Here is a 25,662-nt window from a genome sequence, read left to right as displayed (position 1 = left end):
TAGATTTACTGTCTCCCTCTAGAGAGAGAGATATATATATACCTGCGCGTAGTAGTGCCCGCTCGGAAGGAACTGCGCAGAGTGGTTGCGGCACACTAGTCAGCGCCTCGCAGAATCCTCGCGATAGCCACCGCGAGCGCGTGCGAGCGGCCAGGGCGCGACGTGAGGTCACGCCGTCATTCGTGCTTCGGCATTATATGGGTGGCGGTGGCACCGCAGCCAGTGCCGGAGTCACGAACCTGGGTGACCTCGCGCGCGCAAGGCTGCCCAGCACCCGAAACAAACAGCACTCCCGAAGATAAGCCCCGGCCGCAAGAAATCAAGAACGACTGCTTCGAGAAAGAAAAAAGCACGAGAGAAAGAAAGACACTGGGCAAGCAGCAGCAGCAACGCGAAGGAAAAGAAGAAGAAGCGGAGTCTCCTCCGATTCGTGCGCCATGCCCCCCGGAGCAGCGCTTGATCGCATTCCCGGGCGCTCGAAATTAGTCACGATCTGGCAACGATCTCGGCGCTCAACTTTACGACTAATAAACTCCACTGGGATCCACTCGGCTTCTGCCTGCTCGTGGACGGCCGATCAGTGAACCGGGCAGCGCGCGACTAGCATCCACGGCAGAGATAGGCGACCAGGAGCAGTCTCCGTGTATTCTGGGCCGATTGTTTTCCTTTTACTGCCCGATCTGTTTGCTTGCTTGTCCAAGCTTGTCGGCCCCCTGCTTCTCTGATGGTGCTTCGCGAGCCTCCTCCTAGGCAGGCGCGTATTTCGGGGACCTTTGCGAGACTCGAGTTGGCTGCAGCTTCTTTTCGCTCGAGCCACCATCAAAGTGACCCTCGGGGGCCCTTCTGTCGAGAGACGACCCGTGTGTGCGATGGGGGACAGCTCGAAGCGATGCTGCCCGGAGCGGCATATAGCGTTGCGGACTGCGCCATCTCTTTGAAGGGGGGCCAGCTGCGACAGGTGGCGACGACCACGAGAGGACCTCACAGCACGACAAGTCCGCATCGTACCCCTTTAACGATGGCCAATCGCCCCACGTGCACGGCGGGTGTGTGCGATGAGCACTCAACAGCAAAAAAATAACGACGCCCCGCCGTCGAGAGAAGCGGAGTATTGATGGTATGAAGTGGTGAATGCATGCTTGGCTGCTGCCTGCGGTGCTTGCTCCCCTCCCTGGCCTCTTGTCACGCAACGTTTGGAGCCCTTCACCTCCTCGCGTATATTAACCTGGCGGGCGAGATTTCCTTCTCATCGTCGCTCCGTATCGGCAACACTTTGACCGACCGATGCGAGCGGTTTCGCCGCTGGAAGCGAGCGGTTTTTCCGTTTCTCGGTGCGTATACACGTATACGCAGTAGCGTGGCGCCTGGCTCTCTCCCGTGTATGCAGCGACGAGCTGCTGCTGCCGCCTTTGCCGCTGCTGGTAGTGGTGGTCATCACCGGCGGTGCGTGGACCGTTTGCGTCGGCCGGCAGCAGCGGCGTCGTGTGATCGGGCGTCGGTGTTGATGGCCCTTCTTCTTCGGGCGTGCGTCCCCCGAGGAGGGCGTCCCAAGTGCGGGATCGTCGTCACCGCGGGGCACGGCGCCTAAATGACCAGAATGTGCCGAAAAAAGAAAAAAAAGAAACAGAGGAGAGTGAAACAGACGAGCAGACTGGGGAGTATAGGAGACGTCGCGGAAATTTTTGCGTGGGTCGACTACAGCCAAGGCGCCGCGTTATTATGTATCGGACTGCGTCTCACCTGCTGGGTCAACTGCACTGCGGGAGAAGGACGATGTCGAGCGTGGTTTTCTTTCTTTTTTTATTTTAATGATGAAATTTGTTCCAGCCCTTGCGTGTCACATTTTAGTGGACCCAATTTACGTCCACACTTTGCGGCGATACCTTTGGGTTCGCGGAGCAGAGCTCATCTCGGGATAACAGTCCATGGTCCAAGCTCACATCGATAACTGTGAAGATCAGCAATGTCTTCACAAGCCTGCGCTGAATGCATGGCCACGTAGATAGGAGTACGAGTACAGGTTGTTCAAGTCACCCATGCTGACCTTGGAAGGAGAAAAAGAGAAAGAAGATACCCTCGATAGAATACAACGGCTTGTGCGGGCAATCCTTGCGAACGCATTCGTACAGCAGTCGAACCCAACGCAATTCGCGTGTCTAACTGCAGTTTTTTTTGTCTTTCTTTTCACGCAATAGAACGAATAATTCCTCGCGAGAGTTTCCTGACTGAAGGCGCAGTGCAATGCGTGTCGCTGACGTACGACCTTTGTACGCGGATCTGCGCGCAATTTCGGTCACCCTCTCCACACGTCCTGCCGCTATAGGAAATCCGCCTTTACAACGTGCTATCGAAACGGCTGACACTGCGGGGAGCGCCCCTCTTGTGTGGGTAATTACGGGTGTCGCGAACCCTCCGTATATCCGCACAGACCCCCGAGAGATGATAATATCCTGCTTTCAGACACTGATCCGGTTGCCCTTATTTTTATTTATAAGCTCATTCGCCGCATTTGTGCGCTCGTCTGTTTTTTTTTTTTTTCTCCTCGGTCACCTCCAGGGCTTCGTTCCATTAATTTTTGTTCTTCAAACGCATTCCCTCCGTTCGCGTAGCCCCTTGCGCGAGAGAAAAACAAAACGCCACGAACAAATACCGACAACGGGACCCGTCGCAGTTTGTCATGGTCGATTTCCGAATCCCGCCGCCGGCTTCTCACACGTGTCTGAGCATCTGCTGTCACGCTTTCGGTTCAGGAAAACCAAGGAAAGAGAGAACGGGGCAAGAAAGAAAGGGAAGAATGAAATAAAGAAAAGGTATATGATAGAAGTTGGAGCATGCAACGCGATTCGCGGCCCGTGTTCATTTCTCACCGGGCGCCCCTTCGCCTCTATCAGCGTCGTGGATCGAGTGAGCGTCGTAGTACAACGCGTTTTGTCCCGGGAGCACCCTGCCTGAACAAATGCCTCCGCTGCCTCCCGTGTGCCGCGTGAGAATATTTGAATGCTTACAGCCGAGGCTCGCGCGCGAGCGTATTCTGTAACCCCCCCCCCCCCCCCCCCCCTGCCCTTTGCGGCAGCTATGCGAAGTGCTCACGAGGAGTCGAATAACGCCGTAATGAAGGGGTGCATAACGCTTTTTCGTAAATCCCGGAGTAGGCGGCTATTCGGTTAGGGATTACAGTGATCACGAAGGAGCGGAATTGCGAAGTGGTCGAGAATGTGCGCATGCGTGCTCGCTCTCGTCTCGCCAACTTGCGCTTCGCTTTTATTTTTATTTTTGCTTACGTGTTTATTTCGCCGGCGCCGCACTCACTGACAGGCAGGGTCGGCCGATGCGATTTGCAGGAGCGCTGAGCGCCTTTTGTACGCACGGAGCTAGCGAACACAAATGCCGCGAGTTCGAAGAGCTGTATCATTGACTGATCGTCTCTCGGCATGCAGAAATGAGAGTCAAAGGTTGAGTGAACTGTGTGTAAAGAAGAGAACGGCTCGGCCGATCGCTGGGTTCTGCCTTTTAAAGATTATGACCGGCTGTTGACTCCTCAGCACTACGTGCACGAATGTGTGGACGAGCGTCAGTGTGAGTAATACTATATATGTGTACACAGCTACCGCCCACGCTATGTATTATATGCGTTTTGAGAAGTCGTCGTTAGAGCTCACTGTATCGGCAATCCACTGCTTTTTTTTTGGAGGTATATATGCATTGCTCGCCCCGTTGCCTTGCGCTGAACTTCTCAGCAAAGCAGGCCTCACTGTACTGCGGTACTTGAGTATACCGTGCGTTTCTCTGGCTTAGCCGTGTAGCTGAGCGCGCCGAGGTCGCGTGTTCGACCCCGGCTGCAACGTTTCGAAGGACGCGAAATAGAAAAACTCGTGAATATATACGTAGCAGACCTTGAGATCCCGTGGAGGTCGTGGCTTATCTGGGCGCGCCCCATGATCGTTGCGTAGCTTCGATGCGTGGGAATTAATCAGTTGGCATTGATTTCCTACCTGATTACTAGCTCGAACGCCAGCTATAACGTCGGAGAGCATCGCACTCGCAGCAACTTTACCTCGCTAGCGTTCTAGTTACAGAAAGCCGTATACATGCAAGATGGCAGGCGCGAAGGGAGATTTGGTGAGTTGTCTTCGGGGAGATGTGGTCTCTCTCGAATGCACGTGCTGCTGTCTCGACGGGCTACTACTGTTCAGCCCTCGGATGGTCGGTTAAAACTGATTTAAGTGGCCCCGTGTGTCGCCAAAATGCCCTACCCATGTCAACCGCGCATGCACCAAACATTGTTGGCTCCGGGGCCATCGCGTGCCCCCGACCTGCGGCACGTCCTCGACCTTGGGTGGCTGTGATTGTCTGTATACATGTGTCCCCCTTAACGAGCACCGCCCTAACCGCCTTGTGTGCGAAACAATGAAACAGCGTCGGAAGAGTTCCGTTCTTTTTGTTTTTATTCCTTTTGTTCGTCGCCTTCGAGTCTGGCGACGACAACAGCAGCGTAAAGAATGCACGCACGCGATGTTTTTACCTTTCATTTATTCTTTTATTATCAAGGTGAAAGTGACTTCAGCCAAGACACACAACACTCGCGCGTGGTGTGCGGGTTGTGTTCTCGGTAAACCTTGGCCGGTAATAAATGTTCCTTATAAAGTTTTCGATTTAGGATCGGCGGAATGCGAATGTGTTTCGAGGTGCTGCTTTTGTATGCCGGGTTCGGATGGAATACTGATCGCGCTCCTTGCCCTGTTTTATCGCTCACTGAATTGGAAGTGGAGGACTGCTCATCGCTGACATTCTGCCTGTGGCTTAGAGTTCCAAACAAATACGGGGAAAAATTTCTGGGAGTACATCATTCACTAACACCGCTCACTGGTTTCCTAGCTGGCTTACTCACTCACGCGAACGCATATTGCACGTGAAACAGTAACGCTGACATGTTCTCCGCGTGTGGCAATCACGTGGGCTCCAACACATTCTAACAGGAAGCAGCATACTTGACTACTCATAGTGTTCGCTGTAGAAAAATGATGTGTAGAGCCTTGCCATATCTGTATCAGGCGTTATGGCTTGGCGCGAGTGTGTAGTGCACTTAGAGGGACATCGCTTCCCCGACTGAAAAACAGTTGCATGATTCAATAACCTCACGCAGTTTGTCATACAAATATCATACAATTATCATACGAATGTCATTCACTTTTGCGAAATCATACAATTGTCACACAGATGTCATACAATATCACAAAAATTGTATGATATTTGGATGATGAGGCCTGTATGAGGTTATTGCATCATACAGCTTTTTTCAGCACGGTTAGGGGGCGTGGCGTTCGCGCAGTCCGTCGAAGCAAAATGCGCTGCGCATGCCCTTGCCGTTGCGTGCAGTCCCTTATAGCGCGTTTCAAGTCTCACAGAAAGGTCACACGAGTTCTTTCACTGTTCGAGAGGTTAAAAAACAAACAAAACAAGAATAGATAAAGGCGAGACTGAAACGTAGGGAGGTCCGTTCATTGTGAAATGCATGAAAAATAACGTTTTATTTTTCTTTTCACCTTGCTCCCTGCCCTCTGTTTGAACCTCAATGCCACGCGCTGCCGCGTTCTATTGTCATCTCTCTTCTCTTCCCTCCCGGAGTTACGTGTGTGTGGCTGCCTTTCCTGCGTATTCTGTGCGCTTTTCCTCTCCGGCCGCCGGTATATTTTCTGCGTGCGCAAAAGCAGTGCCCTTGCTTTGTGTCCCAAAAGCGCGGCCTCCGCCCTTTCTCGCGCGCACCGCCAGGCTAGCACAAAACATCCACCACCCTGTGCCTGGCCGGGCTTTGTTTGTTGTGTCGCTTGCAGCGGACACTGCGCGTCGCTACGCTGCGCCGCGCACCTGTGCGCACTACGCGTACGCAACCGGGACGTTCCTCCTCCTCTCTTTCTATCCTCTTCTCTCACGAACGCATCTTTCTTTCTTTTTTTCCCCCCTTTGTTTCGTTTTTCTGTCATTGTCGCGCAGCCTCCTTATTGTTTACCTCGAAAGGCCAACGTTTGCGCATTTGTATACGTTCAGCCTCGTTCTTTCCTCTATTCCTCGCGTGGCGCGGCGTTTCTGGTACGTTTCTCTCAGTTTGCCTCCAGCAACGCCTCGTCGTGTGACCTTTGCGAGGCCAGCCACCGTCCGCGCAGCATATTTCTTTCTTTTTTCTCCCCCTTTGTGTTCGCTCTGGCCCTCCGCTCTTCGCTCACTCGTCATCTTCGGTGCGCCCTAGCTCCTCACCGCGGGAAGTCTCGTTTCCTCCGACCAACTGCATTATTTGACGTCCGAATGGCACCACCCACGCCGCCGTTGCCGCTCCGGGAGGTGTGGGAGGGAGGAGGAGAACGCGGAGGAGAGGGCCCGCTATACACACACACACCTCCCTGCGTCCTCTGTCTCCTCAGGCCGTTGCGCTCTGGGCTCCTTCGCACTTTGTTTTTGCGTCTGCTACGCGTCCTATTGCGGGGAGCTTCTTCTCTTCTTAGGATGAAGGTGACGTGGCTGCGACTGCTGCCGCGAATATACGGTGCCTCGTCCATTTATTTACCGTGCGGCGGGCGGCGCGCGCATTATCCCCGGGTCTGGTGTTTGTGGAAACATTGCCGCTCGTTGCGATGATGCGTAACCCGCTAACCCTGTTCGCTGGTTCGTTCGCCCGCGAGGCACAAGACGTGTCTCTCGGCGCCGGGAACGCGGGTTTGTTCGTGTTCCTTTGCAATCTTGCCGCTGTGTGCTCCACCCGTGCGCTCTCGGGCTTGCGCCGAGCCGGACAATGGAATCAGGATGCCGTCTTGTGTCTGACAGGTTTTGTTGTTGTGGTTGCTGCTGCTGCTGCTGCTGCTGTTCGTGGCATGACGCGCGGGTATCTATACTTGGTCGGACCAAAACCGTGCGCCCTTGAGGAAGCTATGCGCTGCTCGTCGCAGCTAATAGACGCCAGTGTCCCCGTAGCCGTTTGCAAATTAGCAGAATCTGTGGCTGGTGGTGCTGCGATGACAAGCTATAAATGCCAACAGGGTGATGTTAAGGTGGCCGCGCCTGGTGGCGAAATGTCATTTGTAATAATCAGCATCGTCATCCTCCTCCCCATCATCATTATTTCAGTTCAGTCCAGCTCAGGAAAAAAAGTATCTTTCCAATGAGGTCCATTAATTGCACCGCCTGTGGGCCTTACACACTTTCAGGAATACTTGTAATCATGAATAAGGCAAGAAAACATATGATGCATAGGCTCGATACAAATATCATCTTAAGCTCTTGTCTTAACCCGTTTCTCAGATGAGACTTGTAGCGTGGCCGCAAAGGCTCCGCTTTTAACTTTGAAATATATTTTTAAAAAAGCTGCGAACCGAAGCAGCTAAATGAACAACTTCACCAATGAAAACCTCCATGGAGTATAGCAAACCGGTCGGCTGACAACAGTGACTAGTGATACATTTCTGTCGTTTTGCATTGACAATGGCATGGTTATTATTTTGTGTACCTGTGTGCTGCGCGCATAGTTTGGCAGTAGGTTACAGAAACGGGGTCTTCAGTCCTATAGAAACAGGAGTGAGCGACATTACTTTTGAATTGTGCGCAGAACACGGTTCACTTTTCCTTTCGTCTCGTGTCGGCAAGATGTGTACGAGCAGTCGACACAAACACATGTTTCTTGCTCGAGGAAATAATCGTGCACTGTTACACGGAGAAGAAATGCTAGGCACAGCCTCTTTTTCGTGCAGGCTTGCGCAGGCTCTCCTTGGCGTTACGATTCAGAGCTACTAGTGGGCTGGGTGTTGAAGTCACGATACTGTATACTAAATTCTTCTTCCGCTTTCCGCCTCGAGAAATACGTTGAACGGACCTTTCTCGCATATACCTTTCCACCAACTCGGTGGCGAATTGACCGCATTAGGTGAGTCAGAAAAAGAGAACGCCGTGGGAACTTCCAGTGCCGTTAGCGTTCCCCAGAGGTCGTTCCTAATTAGCCGTGCCGAAACAATGACACGGACGGAAGCACGAGGCCTATACTTCTGCGTGACCTTCGTTTTTCTTCTGGTTGCCCGTCAGACTTGGAAGCTTGGGATTACCAAGGCCAAACTTGACTTCGAAGAGGAAGTTTGTTTGTTTCTTTGTTCGTTTTCTTACCTTACAAGTGCATAACGTGCAACGCATGAAAATGCTCGAGATTTACCTGCATTGAGCAGTGCGTGTGGTCGGCTGCAAATGTTTGCGCAGCGCCGAACCCGCCAGACGAACAGTGTTTGCGCAGCCGAAAAAAGGAACGCAAAACTAGCTGGTACCCAAGAACAGTGATTTGTTATTTGATATTCTCTTAACTTGAAAAAGCACTGCAAGACTCATTCCTTGACGAGATGACCATAAATGTACGCAACAGCAAAGGCAGTGGTTGGCTATAGCGCGTACTCAGAAGGAGTCGTTAGTTGAGCAATTATGAAGTGTTTCCTTTTATGCTGAACCTTACTGTAGTTCCGAGAATTTGGTTGCGAGACGTTGCCTGCAGCAAAACGTTGTCGCGATATATTCAAAATGCAGGCCAAATAAGAGCCGTACTTCTTTCTCATTTTTTCCCCATGTACGTTCTAGCATTTTGCTGCGATATTATAATCGTTATCTAGTGCTTCTATAATGACCGAAACTGAGATATACGGCAGTTTCTTGCATCATTGCGTACTGACCGCCAATAAAGGCTGCGACTCATGAACTAGACTAAAAGAATTCTCGCAGGAAGTGATCTCTGTGCCGGAGTGGCAGTGTGGCTGTGTTGTCATTTTGCAAAGCATTTTTCTATGCACTGTAGAATGATGATATAATGGTAGATTTCGCGGCAGCTAGAAACTACAAGACAACGGAATTGCACCTCCAGAAAGCGCCGCTAAAAGTAATCCTTTCAGGCAGCACATTTTGTTATTTCTGTGATTGTTTGTCGTCGCTCCTAGCTTGCGCGCATCGTCGATCGCCCCATCGAAAGGGAGTTAACCGCACGGACATTTCCTCGCCCACGGAAGGCCTTGAAGGCAGGAGATCAAAGCCACGTCATCAATCGCTACGGAAACGCCTATTTCCATTCTCTCCTTCGGCGAACTGCAACCTAACGTGACCTTTGCGGGAAAAAACCGCGGCTACAGCGTAGCTAATCGAAATAGACCGCGCGGTTGTTTCGCAAGGTACGGTTGCAGTTCCGGCCGCACGAGCGATAGGCAATAGGCGTTTCGTAGCGCTTGTAAGACGTGGCTCCATTGCATTCCTGCCTAACCCCAGGCCTTCCGTGCGGTGAGGACGCCTCCGAATATAAAAAACACGCGCGCACTTGTCATCGCTGCCGCCAACTCTCTTCCGCGAAGTCGCATGGGGCGCGCCACCATTACATGCATACGTGAATGCTTAGCACACTCTCGCATGCACGAACACGTGCGTGCATACAGAGAGGGGGAGAGAGGGGGAAGGAGGATCAGGAGCCGCTCGGGGCGGTGGCGTCGTCAGCCTTTCCTTCCGGGCTCGGCGGCCGAAAGGAGAGCAGATCGACCCGGAGGCAGATCGCCTAATTGTCTCGATTGTCCGCCGCCGGTTGTTTACAAAAAGCGGGTCAAACTTTTCCCACGCGGCGGCGGCGGCGGCGCTCCGTTTGCCCACTGATTTTTCCGCCCTCTTGAGCAATTCGGCCGCCGCCGATCGACTCGGAAGGCTCTCGCGCGCGCACAATCGCGACCGGGCACGCCGGGCGAGCGCCACCCCGCCTCCCTCCCCTCTCAAGAGCCAGCCGACTCCTCCTTCGCGCGACTGTCTTTCTCCGTCGCTCTTTGTCTCATTCGTACTATCCTTCTCGCGAAGGGCTTGTTCCTCGCTCGCTCTGTAGGTACTCACTCTCTCTGTTAATAACAGCCGTTGCCGGAGCTAAGAGTTCGTGTCAGCTGATCGGAAAAGGAATTCACTGTGCAGTCGCCACGACAAGTCGGTTGGGGGGGGATTGATAGGCTAGCATGTAGCATTATAGGAATAATACTGTAGACTATATATCGTTCGTAATCGTGCCAACCCATAAGCTCTGTGGTATTGGAGTATTATAATCAATGTTGTCTTTCATACGCGAATGCAGCTTCGCTTCGTGAACTCGGCTCTTTATCCGCTGATGTATATTCGGTAGCTTCGAAAAGAAAACGTTGCATAGTGTTAGTGCGACGAGCCCTTACATACCTTTCCACAATTTGTAGTGCTTACAGTTTGCAGTTCACAGTTTACCCTCCTCGGCTGTATCCAGAAGGAATGTGCATGGGAAGTTTTTTGGTTTTAGTCATTCTTTTGCAGACTGTTTTCCATCCGGTAAGCGCTTCTTCACACTGCCTCTTTAGGCTGTGTTCCTCGACGGGCCGTCTGCCAATCGGGCCTGAGCTGGATTCATGCGCGCGCGCGTGGCGTTGGCTTTTCGCTAGGTCGAGTAGCGCGAACCCCTCCTCCCCTGCCTTCCCCACTTACTCTCTCAAGGTAAGCTCGAAGATAGATAGAACTCTGTGCCATGGCATTCTGTTCGGAGGCATTGCAGAGCTACGGGAGAGATCGTCAACGTAACGGTAGTACTACATGCTTGTTAACTGTTTCGATGCACACAGCTGAGAACGAGGAGGGAACCGATTGCGGGCGTTGTAACACATTGGCAAAAGCACATTATTCGTCCATATTAGGATCGGGGGAAAGGGAAAGCAGCGCAAAAAATGAAGAGCCGCTTGAAATTCTCTATGCAATAAGGTAATTTCTTGGAGGGTCTTCTATGTCGACCACCTCCTCAAAAATACACACAGCTGCACTCCCGGATGGTAATCCCGAATTTTTAACCACGGGCTCCAGGCGCAGTAATACAACTTGTCGTGCACGGCACGTTAAGACGTGCGCGAATTAACACTCTTGTATAGATACTCAAGCCAAAAGCCGATATATATATGCCGCCTTTTTGACCTCAGTGCCCCAGTTGTAAGTTTCTAGGGTTTCAAACTTGGCCCGCGTACAGCGTTCGCTCAAAATGCGTGCCGCCGCCGTGTACATTGGCCGACGTCCGAATGGGTCCTTATTCTTCTTGATTTACCGAAATCCCGTCTCGGTCGTCCCATCTGGAGTCTGGACGCATACCGCGGCGTGCGACGTGCCGGTCCTCTCCATACATAACCCGTTCCCCGCTCTTATCCGCCGCAGCGCAAGGAGAGACACCGTCCGCGGCATAGATAAGGGCTCAAATCAGTGTTGACCGCTTCGGCAGCGGCCGAAAATTCATTGCCATTTACAATTCGCGCCGGCCGGTCGCGCGCGCGCGCTACGCGCCAAGGCCGGTGGCGCGAAATGACCGCGCTTTCCTCCTTTTTATTTGTTTATTTCTCGATCCTCCGGTAACAACTGCTTGCTGGCTCGCGCCGTCACCCTTGCGACGCTTCAAAGCCAAAGCAAAGGCGGCCTTGACAATCCTGCCTGTAATCTCTCCGTTACCGCCTGAACGCACGTTTTGGTACGCCTATAGTTTTTTATTTTTTTTACGCTTTCTACTTTACGTTTCCTTTCTCCTTTTCTGCCTGCGGTGCCCACTGCAAAACACTTTCTTGTTATGTTTTTCTTTTCTCGGCTTCAATAGGCGACTCCATCTTTGAGCTTTGCATGCGCTTGCCCTGTCGGTGCTTTCACCTTGAATCGGTGAGGCCTCATTTGGGCGGCCTGTGATGCCTAAAGCGATGTTGGACCGTGCACGGGCGAGACGTTGCTGCCTATTAGGAGCGATAAGTTGCGTACGCCTGCGCAGTTATCGGCGCATTCATTTCCAACGCATATATACGCGAGTGCCGATTTGCCGGAAAGAAGTCTGCCCACAAACGAGGTGCGAGTTGCCAGTATAAGTCATCGTTTACAAGTCGGCGTCGTTTCCTCAGACTCTTCCACAAGAGATGGCAACCTCGACAAAGAAAACATTTGCAAGGCGGATGCCGAGTTGGTGAACGGTATACTAATCACCGAGGCGGCGACGTTCGCTTCTGTCGCGGCTTAGTGGATTGTCGACCCGAAGGTCATTGATTTAGAATGGTTGGAGTGGAAAGACCGTTTTGATAGCTCGATTTGCGGTTACGAGTGTTAGCTAGCGCCCACAGCAACGAGGCACCGTGGTGAGCGAGCTCAGCGGAAAGAGCTAAACAAGTTGTGCACCGCATAGTTTTACATTACATCATAAAGGAGACAACGCAGAACACACAGCGAAGCGCTTCGTTGTGCGCATTTCGTTCTCTCCTTATTCACGCTGTAAAATAACCGTCAATTTCTGGCCAGAGCACAAACACCTAAAAAAAAACTTGCACTAATCAGTCGCCGTATAATCTTTGTTGGAGAGAGCAAGCTCAGGAGGGAGCCCTCAGAAAGGCCTGTGAGGGAGAAGCAACGTGGATTGACGCTCTTACGATTGTAACCACTTTTAACCGAAGCACGTTGTTTAACCTCTGTAGTATAAATTAAAAAGACATTTTAACGTTAATTTTACCGATCTACACAATAGTCTGCACCAAAAAGGCGCTAAGCGCTTTTGAAAATTTCGCGCGTGGAGGCGAATTCGTCTCGTCTCTCAGTGCAATGCAGATGCGATGCAAGGTTAAGCGCTGAACAGCGGTGATCAAACATAGCGAAATCATTATTGACGTAAAGGGAAAGCAATTACGTGATTGGTTAACAGGTGAAGGTGGGTAATGACAGCCAATGAGAAAGATGCAGACCGGATACCAGCACAACTTGCGTAAGAGAAGCCACGTCAGTTAATCGCGCCCTGATGTCGCGTGAAATTCGAGCCACCGTTTACCCTTTCGCGGGACGTTACGAAACGTAGCCAGGGAACGGGATACCGCGTACACTTAACATCTCAAGGGGCAGTGAGCGGGATTACGCAAAAGCGGCGCAGATGTACAACGGTCGCATCATAATCTCGTGCTTGAGAGCTCTCTTAAACTGCGCATGCGTGATAGACAGGGAAAAAATGTGAGTCGGAAAAAGGGAAGGCAAACCAGTGAAACGCCGCGATTTTCCGGAAGAATCCTGCAAGCACGCGATAGGCCGTTCGTCAAAACGCTCTCGCCGCTGCCGATGCCCTCGACCCCTCAAAGCATCACGGCTGCTGGGAGACTAAAAGATGTGCATAAGAGCACGCACGCTCTTTATCGATGAACCATCGCGTGTGAGCGCACGGTATAAGAGAGAGGAGGAGGGGGGGGGGGGGGGGCAAACAAGGAAGTGGCGCAGTTGATGAGCGAAGAACAATAACGAGAGGGCGGACGTGATCGTCAGAGAAAAGAAAAGAGGAAAATGTTCATAAAGGAGACGGACGCGTAGACAGCTGACTTTAAAAACGGAGCAGCGATGACGAAGCAAAGGAAAAGAAGAGAGAAAGAGACGCGGCACAGCACGACCAAAATCGTCGGAGCCACTGGAGCGCACACAGCGCGCGGCCTGTGTGCCTGCCTTCTTGGCTGCCGACTGCCAAAGGCAGCGGGAGCGCACGAGGCAGGCAGGCGGGCATTTCTGGCGGCTTCTCTCACGTCTTCTTCTCGTGGCCGCCTCGCGTTCTTCCCAGCGCGTTCCCACATTAAGAAGAGCGGAGAGAAAGGGGAGAGGGCACCCGAAGGCCAGAGGACTCGGCGTGAGGTCAGAGGACGACCGCCGGGGAGAACAACTACCGGACTTCGGCGGCGGCGGACCGCGAGATGCACGCCGCGATGGCACGTACTTGTGCTGCTGCTGCTGCCGTGGCTCCCGCTACGGTGGCGGCGGCGCCGCGATTTCCCCCTCCTCTTCCCCGGCCGACCCCGACCCTGACCTTTACCCTCCTCCCTTCCATCGCCTCCTCCTCCCGCCGTAAGGCTGCTGCTGCTGCTGCACCATCATCGCGCTGAGAGCTCGTCGCCGTTGGTCGCACAAAGAACGCTACTGCAGCCGCCGCCACTTTTGACCCCTGACCCCGCTCCTCACGTCTTCTCGCTGCGCGCATGTGCGCTCGGGTACGACGCTACTGCGGCATGACGCGCCCTCTCCTTCTCTCCTCCGCCGGCCCGTTTGCTTAGCAGACTGAGGAAGCGGCGGAGAAGGGGGGTTGGTATGGCCCCTATGCACCCGTCGTGATGGCAAAATCGCCCTTTGCCTCCCATTCTCCTCTCCCCCTTCCTGGGCCGTTCTGCTTTCGGCTTCATCTGCCGCCGCCCGCGAACGCTCTCTCGCGGCGTTGCAGCCCCGCTCACTTCTTTTATTTCGAACGTTCTTTTTCTGTTCTGTTTATTCATGGGCGTTCGTGCGCGAGCCCGGCTGCAGCAGCAGCGGCCGCGGGAGCCGAAGCCGCTGACCACCGCCGGTGCAGGTGAATGATAGATGCCGTCGTGCCGTCGGGTCACGAACCGGCGGGTCACGACGGTGGCGTGGCTCGCTCTCCTCCCAAGGATCGCGCACAGCACCCCGAGAGAGAGCCCGCGTCGTGACGGGCCCCCAACAGTAGCCTTCCCGCCAAGGGCCGCCCCCCTCCCTTCACCTCGCTGCAGCCACCGTCTGCTCGCCTACTGTGCCCGTGTGTCCGCCCCGGCCTAGCCTGCTCGGTCCGGGCGGTTTGTTCTCCCGCCGTCGGCCGCCCGGCTAATAAGCTGGCAAGCTGCAATTTTAAAGCCGCTGCCACAGCGGGAACCAAGGGGGCGAGTATGCCGCGACTCAACTGTTACGAAGGGGCGGCAGCTGGAGGAAGGAGGGGGAGCTCCGGCGCGCACCTGACAGGAATGCCCTGTCCTGGTCCTCCCGTTTACCGCGAGGAATTCGGTAGTCGGTAGCAGTAGCTTCCGCTGCTGCTGCTGCCGCCGCGGCACCTCTCTCTATTTACCTTGCGGTCGTCGCGGGCGGGGATTGTGGAAGCCCGCGTCGTGAGCGAGAAGTCTTGTGTGTGTGCCGGCCCGCCTTCTTCGTCCCGAGAAGATGATAGAGAACCCGGAACCGATAGTGTAGCCACGTCGGCTGTAACGAGCTTGAAACGCGAACGGACGGGAATTTTGAACACAATGAGGTCGCGGCGCTGTTGTTGCTCGATGATCGGCATTTTCGTTGGCTGGGCAGCAGCGGCGAGGCCGGTCGGGTAACGTTTCAGACACCATCCTGGGAAAGGAAGAGTATTCGATGACAGGATGATTGGGTTAAGGAGCTGGGTTGGAAGGCAGGGAGAAATTCGACATTGGAAAGAAATGCTCTGATTGCAGATGGATCTAAAGATTTCACTAGAAAGTTGACACTTGATACGTATATAGTTGGCGCACGCACCTGGCTAAAGGCAGTGCGTAAGCCTCAACGGACAAAGGAAGAAGGGCGCTGAGCGGCGTACCGTGCTCTCCATCTTGCCGTTAGGGTTCTTTCACAATGCGCGAGCGTGCAAGCGGCTAGTTCTCCTTTTAACATGAATCGGCTAATCCGCTGCCGACGCCCCGGATTCCACGTCAGCGCTGCCCCTTGTACTCGAGAGGCACCGTGTAAAGGGGAAGGGGGCTCAGTACGGGAACAGCACTTTCCGACGCCGAAGCATAATACCAGAAGTGGATCAAACTCGCGCGATGCCGCATTTTTCGCCGCCTCGCGTTCGATAGCTCGCTCCTGCCTTATTATCTCTTTTTCTTGCTTTCTTTCACTCTTTTGAGAAGGTGGAACCCAGCTACTGAATAATGGATCTCTCCCCGTTACCGCGAAAAGAAGGAGCTGCCATGTGCCGAGATTCCCCTTCACCGCGGCTGCGCTTAATCTTTTAGGGTTGGCTGGCTGGCTGGCGTGTCCGTTGACACGGAGGCACGTAAGCTCACAGGCGCCTCTTACCATCCAAAGAAACGAAGAGAAGGAGAAAAGAGAGAATGAATGTAGAAAATTGAAAGCACTGAGCTCTAGAGAGAGAGAGGCTGTGCATGACAAACTGCGATCTCCCCAGAATGGCAGGCTGGCACCTCGAGGGAAAAACTAGCAGAAGCCGATGTAGTACAGGCGACTCCCTCTGGTGACGGTTCAGAAAGACGCCGGAGCAGGTAGGTTGGCGGATGCGAAAATATACGGGGAGTGAACAAAAAAAAGAAAAAAAAAAGAAACCGTCGAAGAGAGAAGACGGGTAATCGAGGCGGTATAAAGAATGGGCGGTCAGCGTCGACAGCAGCGGCGCGCGGCATTTGTTCGCCGAGTCAAAGGATTGCGTGAGAGAGAAGGAGCTGGGAAGAACCGCCGCCAGGAGTGAAAAGGCGAACGAACGATGAAAGTAAGGAGACGAAAGAAAAAGCGGGCATACAGGAGGGAGCAGGTGCGCAGAGAGGCCAATGAAAAGACGTGGCACGATTTTTAGATCTCCAACCACCCTCTTCCACTTCTCCTTTTCTTTTCTACTTCCGACCCATCTCCTCTCTTCGGGTACACACACGCGAGAGGCAGATTTGGGCGTCATCTGCGCGATTTTAGACCCTAGCGGCTACTGATCCCAGAGACCTTTTCTCCTTTCTTGGTTCCCCTGTTTCGGCGTTGTTCTCGTATGGATGCTCGCGGGAGAGAGACAGAAGGAACGAGAAAAAGAATAAGAAAGAGTAAGAAAGAACGTGCGTTTGCTCTATGCAACCCGCGTGTCATTCACGCTGCGTCCGCTGTTATCTGGCGTCATTGTTTGGCACAGGGCGGATTCGGCTTCGAAGCCGGGACAAAAGGTGGAGAAGGTTGGCTTGCCGTCGCGCGCGTGGTCGTCAGGGGTCACTAGCCACCGGTATTTTTTTTTTTTTGCTCGAGATTCTAGAGGCCTCAGCTACAAAGACGAGAAGACGATGACGCCGCTTTTTTGCCCGCGAAGAAGACTACGGAAGGATCCGCCTGTGAAGGTGGAGATATAAGACGCGAGCTTCTTGGGAGAGCGCACAAAAAAAAAAAAAACAAGGAAGGCGGGATGGGAGGTGGCGACACTACTGTGAGGCGAACTGTTCGCCTACCGGGCGCGTCCGATAATATCGCCCCTTTTTTCCCGCGCTCGCTATATAGCGACGTGATGACTGCCCTCCTGCTGTGATGCGCACTCGCTGGCTCTTCGCGCCTTGAATGGAAGAAGCGTATCGAGAGGAGACGCGCCACCGCCGCTTGTCGCACGTGTGGCGAGGAAAAGGGGTATTGTTGCGACACGGGACTTTTCTCGGGGCTGTCGTGCACCGAAGTTGCCTCTGCATGCTCGGCCGAAGCTTTTGTTGATTGCCGAGAACATCTTGTCGCTCTCTCTCTCTGTCTGCCTTCCTCTCCAGCCTGCTTTTTTTCTTTCTCCCTATATATTGTTTCTCTATCCAGACGTGCAGCTGGATTCTTGCTCGCCTATTTCTTTATTATTACTATTATCGTTATTAGATGGCTGTAGGAGACAACTGACGAATCTTGGGGCATTCCGAATCGCCACTCGCCCGCGGCTGCGTTATAGCGGGAATAGCGGATTGTTATAGCCGGCTGCGGATGTTGATGCGGAAAAGAGCGTTGTTGCGATTACGGCTTGCTATAGCGCGTGACATTACGTTTTCCTGAGAGAACCGGAATTGTCACCTATTGCCTATTAAAGAACAAAGTGCCGCAGTAATCGCGAATGTGTCTGCATTTAATGACCACTGCTACGTGGAGCGGTTTTGGACCTCTTTTTTCTTTTCCTTTTTGGATAGTTGCGTGCGGCGCAGTGGGATGGAAAGCTGACTATCCCTGCATTGTGGACCACAGATTGAAATACGATCAGGGCCATTAGGAAACAAAAAAAAATCGAGGGAGTGTTTACGAAACATACCATTCTTGCTGAAGCTAGGTGTGTACAAGTACAGCCGTGAGCAATATGAGAGGGAACAAACCTTTTGCACAGATATGTCAATTTTCCGCTTATTTCTCCACTAAATTTGAGAATAACATTTAGATATTGTACGCCAAAAGGAAAACTTGTTAGAAAGCAGGAAAAACTTTGCTTGTCAAACATAAGTATGTAGCAATCAATAAATGACTGAAACTTTGTTCCCTTTCATATTGCTCACGACTGTACAGCTCTTCGTGTATTGTTAAGCGTTACTTGGGTTTAATGGAGGAGCGAGATCGAGCATTTGATGAATGGGAAGGCACAGCGATATTTGCTTGTGGTACTAGGCTCGATTAATTTCGACCATCTGGTGATCTTGAACTACCAGTGACTCCGCAGAGCAGACGTGGGTCTTTTGTATTTCTCCCCAATCGAATTAAAGCCGCTGCAGTCGGGATTAATACCCGCTACCTGCCGATTTCACGATACCTTTTTTTTTTTGTCGCTAGCTGCTTGTTCGCATATTCCCATTGCCAACTTCGAATAAATCAGTTTCATGGTTATTAATGTTAATGTATCGACAATGCAATGAAAGTAGGTTATGTTATGTTTAGATACTACGAAGCAGGTGAGAGTATGAACCGCAAGCCCGCAATCTGATCGCTGCCGATAACCGAGACTTTTTCAAGAGACGCGTCCGATCACGGCACATGTGGCGCCATCTGCACGCGCGTCCCGCATTTGCACGCGTCGTATAATCGGAGCTCGCAGTCCCGAACCTTTGATCTTAGCCAAAAGGCCGAGAAGCGCGCAAGGCGCCCGTGTGCTGTGCGATGTCAGTGCACATTAAAGATCCCCGGGTGGTCGAAATTAATCCGGAGCCCTCCACTACGGCACCTCTTTCTTCCTTTCTTCTTTCACTCCCTCCCTTATCCCTTCCCTTACGGCGCGGTTCAGGTGTCCAACGATATGAGACAGATACTGCGCCATTTCCTTTTCCCAAAAAGCCAATAATTCCAACAATAATAATTCCGGAACCTTTGTCCGTTCGCAGGCGAGGCATTTTCGACGCCGGCCTTTCGCGTTTGACGTTGCCCGCTGGCATTTCGTTGTCCCGCGTATACGGCGTTGCTGCTGGGCTGTGGCAATCATCGGCGAGAGTGAGGAGCCGCGTGAGTTCGTTGTTACGCCCCCTCCGTGTATCGATCGCGCCCCTCAGTTCGGTTCGGCACGGGTGATCGAAACAAGCGCGCGCGCGCGGGGCCGAGTCACGCTTCCGTGCATCGAACACTTCCTTTCACAAATAGCGCGTCACGACGGCTGTCGCTCGCTGTTTTGCGTTGAGTCGCGTGGGAGCGCGCAGAGGCGGCGTTGCATCGGACGTCTTGACATGACGAGAGCTGCTTGCGTTGGAGGGACTAAGGGCGGTGAAGAACGAGCCGAGGAGAACGAGCCGCCAGTACGGAACAATGCACGGACCGAAGCCGCTGGCTGTGTGCCGAGTTTTGACGTGGACCGAGGGAGTGAACGTCTCCGTCGTGGCTGCACTGTAAGGGACCAGAAATGGGAAGAAGGGTTTTGCCATTTCGGTACTCACTGCACTGCCGCGAACATTAGTCCCTAAGAAAGGAACCAGTATTATTACCTTAAAGATCAACTACAAAGCAGTAGTCAGGAGCAGTTAGTCTCTGCAGGATCGAACGTATAGAGTTCGTCGCGAGCATTAAGTGCTGTAGTTATTCCCGCTTTACCCGTTTTTGGCTTAGATGTGAGCTGCAAATTTCCACTGACAAACGGCAGTAAGAAAAAAAAAGCGCTTGCAAGTTGCTACTGGATACCTAAAGAATGTGCAGCTAACTATCCCAGCTTTCGAGAAGACTGTCAGGAGCGCGGTTGGGGCTTTGTTTAACACGTGCGTTTCAAAAGCTGGTAGATTGAGCTGTTTTTCTCCGGTAATATGTACAACCTGCATGTGTGATACGGGTATACGGTCTGTATGTGTCATGCGATAAGTGATACAAACGCTATCCATCCGTCGGCTTCCGCAGAGCCTGTGATATCTTACAAGGGGATGTACAACAAATACCTTCATGCAGCGACGCAGTTCATATCTCTGTGCTGTCTTTATGTATCGTCATTGGTGCCTATAGGTAGCACTTATTTTTCTTTTACCCTTTTCTTTTCCGACTTCTTTGAGGATCACCGAACGACTGCCGTAAGATGTATAGTTTACCACACTATAATAAATGCGTTGTCTTCCTTGAAGAGGACAGTCTGAATTCAATGCATCTTTTTTGAGTGTGTGAATATTTCGCTATGAGTCACTTAGGAAGATGGCAGAGTAACGGAACTCACTGTCTGAAAACAGTCCTGGTGCAGGAGTAACGTCATCTCGCGTAAAAACAAAAAAAAGTATAGTAAACAGTGCACTCAACGCCACCGTGTTGCTTTTCTTTTTGTGCCCTCGCAGAAATTCCGGGAGCAGTCGATCGACGGCACGAGTCTTCCGCTGCTGACCGAGGACCACCTGACCGTGTACATGGGCATGCGGCTGGGGCCCGCGCTCAAGCTGCGCACCACGCTGGCCAAGATGACCGGCCGGTGCACCGTGTGCATGCACTGCATCCACTGCCACGGCGAGGAGAACGACCGGCGCTCCACGTTCTCGGCTTCGCCGGCCTCGTCCGCAGCTGCGCCGGCGGCCAACGGCGGCGGTCCCGCCGCCGCCTCCGCGGGCTCCGTGCCGCCCCCGGCCCCGGGGACTCCCGTGGCCGCGAGCACGCCTCCCGCATCGGGGGCGACCCCGTCCGCGACGCCCCCCATGACGTCGTCCGCCGCTCACTCGCCGGCGTCCAGCAAGTGAGCGTGCTCCTGCAAACGCCGCTTTTCGAGGGCGCCTGCTCACATCCACGTGACCCCCCCAGAAAGACATCTTTGTGCTCAAGGGACTCTCCTCCGGGGGCCATGTTGCCTACGTGTTGTGGGTGTGCGCGTACTGTTAGACCTTCCGGCAAGCGCCGCAGTCGCCATCGGCGCTCTCCTCTCTGCATACCCAGTCACACACACACTCCACAACTGCAGCCACACAACCACAAGTCAGGAGTAGCGCCAGGACATTGTTGGGGTGGCAGAGACGCCGCTAGCGTCAAGTCGAGGCGTCAACGGCGGTGGCGAGGACAGACTGCAGCAGGACATTACAGTGGCCGCCGTCGGCCTTCCCGCGACACGTCGTCACCCGCCCTCCCCTCCATCCCGGGCCTTCACCCCGGGTAGCCTGCAGCCTGCCGTTTGTCGTGTGACCACACACTGACGCTCCCTGATCCAAGTGCTCCCGTTTCGCGCCGTGTCCCTGTCACACACACACACATCTCGCTGTCGCTGTGTGCGCTTGAGGGTCCCGTGATGGACTCGATTCTGGACCAGCCTGACGACGACGACGCCAGGAGCCCCCCGACAGCGCGTCGTCGCACCTGAAAGACAAGGAACGTGTCGCCGGACCTCGCCCGCGCAGCGGACTCTCTCTCTCTCTCGAGTGACAACTGTTGTTCACCGGGAGATAGCTCGGTTTCGCATTTCCGGCGCATTCGTCGCCGCATAGTCGTTGTCAAACATGTACTGTGCGTTCTCCGTGCACCGTTGGGGAGACCCGCACTGCAGCTGGGCCCCCTGGTCGATTTCCCACTGCGCCGTACCCTCTTCCCGCTCAGCATATACGCCTCATCGACTACCATCGTTGCTGATGCTGTGCGCAGCAGCACGGTGCCCTGTTTCTTCTTTTGTTTCCCTCGCAGATCAGGCGCGGGTTCGACGCACGACGATTGGGACGGCTGCGTGCCGCTCGTTCGGCCTCTGTTGTGTGTGCACTGCGCAGAGGCGCCCCAATAATTTATTCAACCCGATCTCGGAGTTAGCAAAGCTCGCTATACCTCCCTTCTCTCTCTCTCGCCCTGAACAGTATATACCCAAAGGGATCTCGCGTGCAAAAGAGAGAAAGGGAGAGCGAGAGAGGAGGGGAGATGGACGGATGGACAGACATAATTCCACAATCTTCCTTGTATCCGCCGCCGGCCTTGTCAAAGTGCGTCAACTCTTCGCCCGTTTCTCTTGCGTCGATGTCGCGCTTGTCCGTGTGCGTGCGCGCGGGTGTGTGCGGAAGTCCATTGGGGAGGGGGGGGGGGGGGGGGGGGGGGGGGGGGGTGACACGCGGGGACAGTGCGACATCGGGCGACGAGACGGCGATGTAGATGTCTGCGCCCGGGACTGTCGTGACTCTTGGCAGGGTGGAAGGACGGAATAATAACGTATACAGGAAGTTTGGTCGTCAGTCATGAGGACTGAGGAGAGTTGTATAACTTGATTTCCCCCTGTATGCGTGCGCGCGGAACGAGTCTCGAAGACGAGGAATTAATAACGATGGTAATAATAATGATAATAATATTATTAATAATGATACGAATACGCTTCGCGCACGTTGTTCAAGGTATGGGAGTGATGGAAGGCATCATCACGCTGTGATCGCGAAATCTTTCGTCAGACCGAACGCGCTGCCACAAATAAGTGGCATGTAATAACGGTCTCCCTATTCATTCCACAGAGAAGAGGAGGTGAGAAAAAAAAAAATCTCGTCCTTTGCTCGTCGGTTTTCTTTGTGCGTTTTTTCTTTTCTTCCTTACCGTCTGTTTTCTTTTTTTACGTTTTATGCTTTTCGGTTTTTATATCTGCGTTCTGCAAGTCAAGGGGTTTCCTCTATACTGTGTCTCGCGTAATGTGTGCGTGCGTGTGTTCACCACCTTTTCACTGCATGCGGTTGAAATCCCGAGAAACGAGAGAGAAAGCCGTCATGTCGTCGTCGCCGCACATTTAGTTTGCGTGTGATGTGTGCATCTTTCTCGCGCTGTGTTTCGGCGAACGTGACGGCGAGTTCCGGTTCGAGCTTCGCGCCGGAAAGATGGTGACCATCCGAGGAGGGGATTTGAGAATCGCTTCATCAGCGCGACCTGTTCATTACTGCGTCTAGCCCGGTGTTCAGCAAACTATTCAGTAAGAAAAAAAAATACTGTTCGGCTGACCACAAGCGTACCATTGCAAATCGTGTGTGCGTGTGAGGTTTGCCTTTCACCCGTCCTGATTCCATCACAATTGTATGTCTTCGCAGCAGTCTCTCCTTTTTTATTTTTGTCTTTTTTTGGTTGTTCTTGTTCGCGTTTGGTGATCTCATTCTAGTCATAACCGATGCTGAAGTGACATATGTGAATTGTTTTACGAGAGCAAACGTGTGCTACTTTTTTACATGTGTGTGGTGAGCTAAAAGTTATTCTCCTTATTTTTCATAAAATCTAGAACATTCTACATGCGTACCTTTTGAGTGTGGGGGTCAGACAATAAAGACGTTTATGTTCTTCGTTTTAAATTGTGTTGTTAAGTACATTCGATAAGAAATCGCGCAAAAGGTGGACCTAAATTAAGCCAGCTAATACGCTCACGAATGCTATACAGCGGAGTTCAACGGCGACGGGAATTTGCCGAGGGGGACGTTCTCCAAGTTCTGACCACACTTTGCATGGTTGTGATGAATGGCTTGGCGGCTAATATATATACATTCGCATATTTATGCCTTGACCTCCTCGTGTTCACCCCTAATTTCACTTTCAACTCTCTCATCTTACTGAAATTCTGTTTTCCCGAGTTACAACAGGAAAGTGAGCAAAATGTGCGCAAAAATACTTTATTTGTACTAATTTTTGTTTCGTTCAAAATTTACGTTGGTTTATTTCTGTGCGAAAAGAACGCCCAATTAGGACTCCTGAAACCCTATTTGATCAAAAAAAAATGAGTGGAGGTGGAGTGCGAGAGATACTGCTTCCATGAAATACAGACGAGCTGGCAATAATGGGCGCGAATGAAATGTCAACCCCGCCTCATAACAGGCAACATTGATGCGCTCAGAAACATTTGATCCTGTGCCGTTAAAAATACACTGCTTTACCATCTGTCTTCGAAATAGCGTGCGAATGCAGTTTTGATGTGTAATTCGCCGGAATTTCATAAGAGTAAACCTAGAATGGCATGCTCACTGTATACTTGGCAGATCAGAACCGTTCTGACTATTTCAGATCTTTCGGGGGATTTGGGGGTGCACGAAAACATTGCAGTGTTTTTTTTTTTTAGCACGGTGCAGACTCCGTTGTTCCTTGAAAATGATCTGTGTGTCTGTGTGCGTGTGCGGTTGTTTTACATTACTTTTTTTTTAGGGGGTGGGGGGTTGGAGGGGGGCTGTTTGTGGAGCCCACCCGCCGAGCTGGGTTCGACTTTTTCCTATTCTGTTTTCTATTTCTATCTCTCTTTTCGCTACGAGAAAGAAGCCATTTTAGGGGGTTTTGTTTGTGTTCTTAGCGTGGGAGTGAGTTGTGTCACTCCCCGATATGAAAGATGGAAGTTTTTAATATATTGAGTACCTCTATTTAAAGATGACCCGGATGTAGGTTTCATTGCAGAACTCTGTACATACCGATGTATATTGCATGTAAAATCAAGGTTCGAGAGATAAAAACGTCGTCTACCCGTGAAAAAAAAAAAAAGTGTCTGTGTGTTTCTTTCCGTTAAGCGTTCGGTTGATTGCACGCTCTTTTTTTTTTTGTCGAAAGACTGCCTTGCTTTTGGAAACGCTTTATTGCATAATTGTTTGTTGTCATTGTGCATTACGAATTAACAGTTTCGCCACCGTATTCACTTTCTGAATTCGTTGGCAGACAGCGTATGGTGTCGGGAACCTGTGTCACTCATTACACTCATTTTTCGCAAAATAACGCTGGTACCGAAATACGGGTTATCCCCAAATCGTCAGTAGTGGCATGCTATTTACTTTACTTGTCACATGTCGAAACTGGAAGAAAGGCAGAAGGGGATATGTGTCGTGGAAACAACGATAAGGAGTGATTCCCACTGGCCTTATCAACGACCGCTGTTGTGTAAAATAACCCGCAACAGATATATTCGACCTCTTGTTACAAAACTGCTGGTCGGTCCACGGGTCTGGTATGGCTTCCTGTAATCTGTAAGTGACTCGGAAAACTGCCCACCCTCTCTGAATCTTTTCACACGAACAGTGTACAGTTGACAGCAAAAGTTTAAGGGATGCATGTGGTCGAGGAAAAAATGTTACGTAGCCCTGCTTCACGACCCATTAGCATGAAATCAGTACCATCTAATGAAGCAGTTACTTACCCTCATACCCGCTGGCACATGAGGAGATTAAGTCACTTTGATGCGTATAAATAATTTCTTATTTCCATCCACCCACATCCCATAAACGTATGCTGCCGACTGTACATCTCACATACATTTGAAAAACGCGTGCTACGCATTACAACGCAGAGCAGCCGCGGTGGCTCAATGGCTATGGTGCTTGACTGCTGACCCGAAGGACGCGGGTTCGATCCCGGTCGCGGAGGTCGAATTTCGATGGAGCCGAAATGCTAGAGGTCCGCGTACTGTGCGACATTGGTTCACGATAATGAACCCCAGGTGGTCGAAATTACTGGAGCCTTCCACTACGGCGTCCCTCATAGCCTAAGTCACTTTGGGACGTTAAACCCCGTAAACCAAATTAAACCTGTTACAACGCACAGTATCTGTACTGAACGCGGCAAAATGCCGTAAAATGAGTGGCGTTTAAAAAAGAATCAGGAAAAAGCCGGCCGCACTGTTAGAAAAATCAATATCGCATTGTTAGGTTGACAAACTCATGGTCTTGAAGGTTCTCGGCTGGCAGATCCACCGGCTGTGGCTAAAGAATGGCTCCAACGTAATAACTGCCGCGGCCTTCCCCTTTCATTACAACG

General features: G+C 52.2%; 1 protein-coding gene across 2 annotated transcripts in view; it reads left to right on the top strand.

Annotated features, from left to right (window-relative positions):
* Nucleotides 1-24,381, top strand: part of LOC144121464 (uncharacterized) — a 400,927-nt gene extending 376,546 nt beyond the window's left edge. For both annotated transcript variants that reach the window (XM_077654676.1, XM_077654675.1), the window contains exon 7: nt 20,292-24,381. The gene's annotated coding sequence lies outside the window, so the exon portion shown is untranslated. The remainder of the gene's footprint in view (nt 1-20,291) is intronic.
* The last annotated feature ends 1,281 nt before the right edge of the window (nt 24,382-25,662 follow it).

Source organism: Amblyomma americanum, chromosome 2 (genome assembly GCF_052857255.1).
Source record: "Amblyomma americanum isolate KBUSLIRL-KWMA chromosome 2, ASM5285725v1, whole genome shotgun sequence".
In the NCBI taxonomy this organism is placed as follows: Eukaryota; Metazoa; Arthropoda; class Arachnida; order Ixodida; family Ixodidae; genus Amblyomma; species Amblyomma americanum.
The sequence above is the reverse complement of the archived record's forward strand: the minus strand, read 5'-3'. Positions and strand labels throughout refer to the sequence as shown.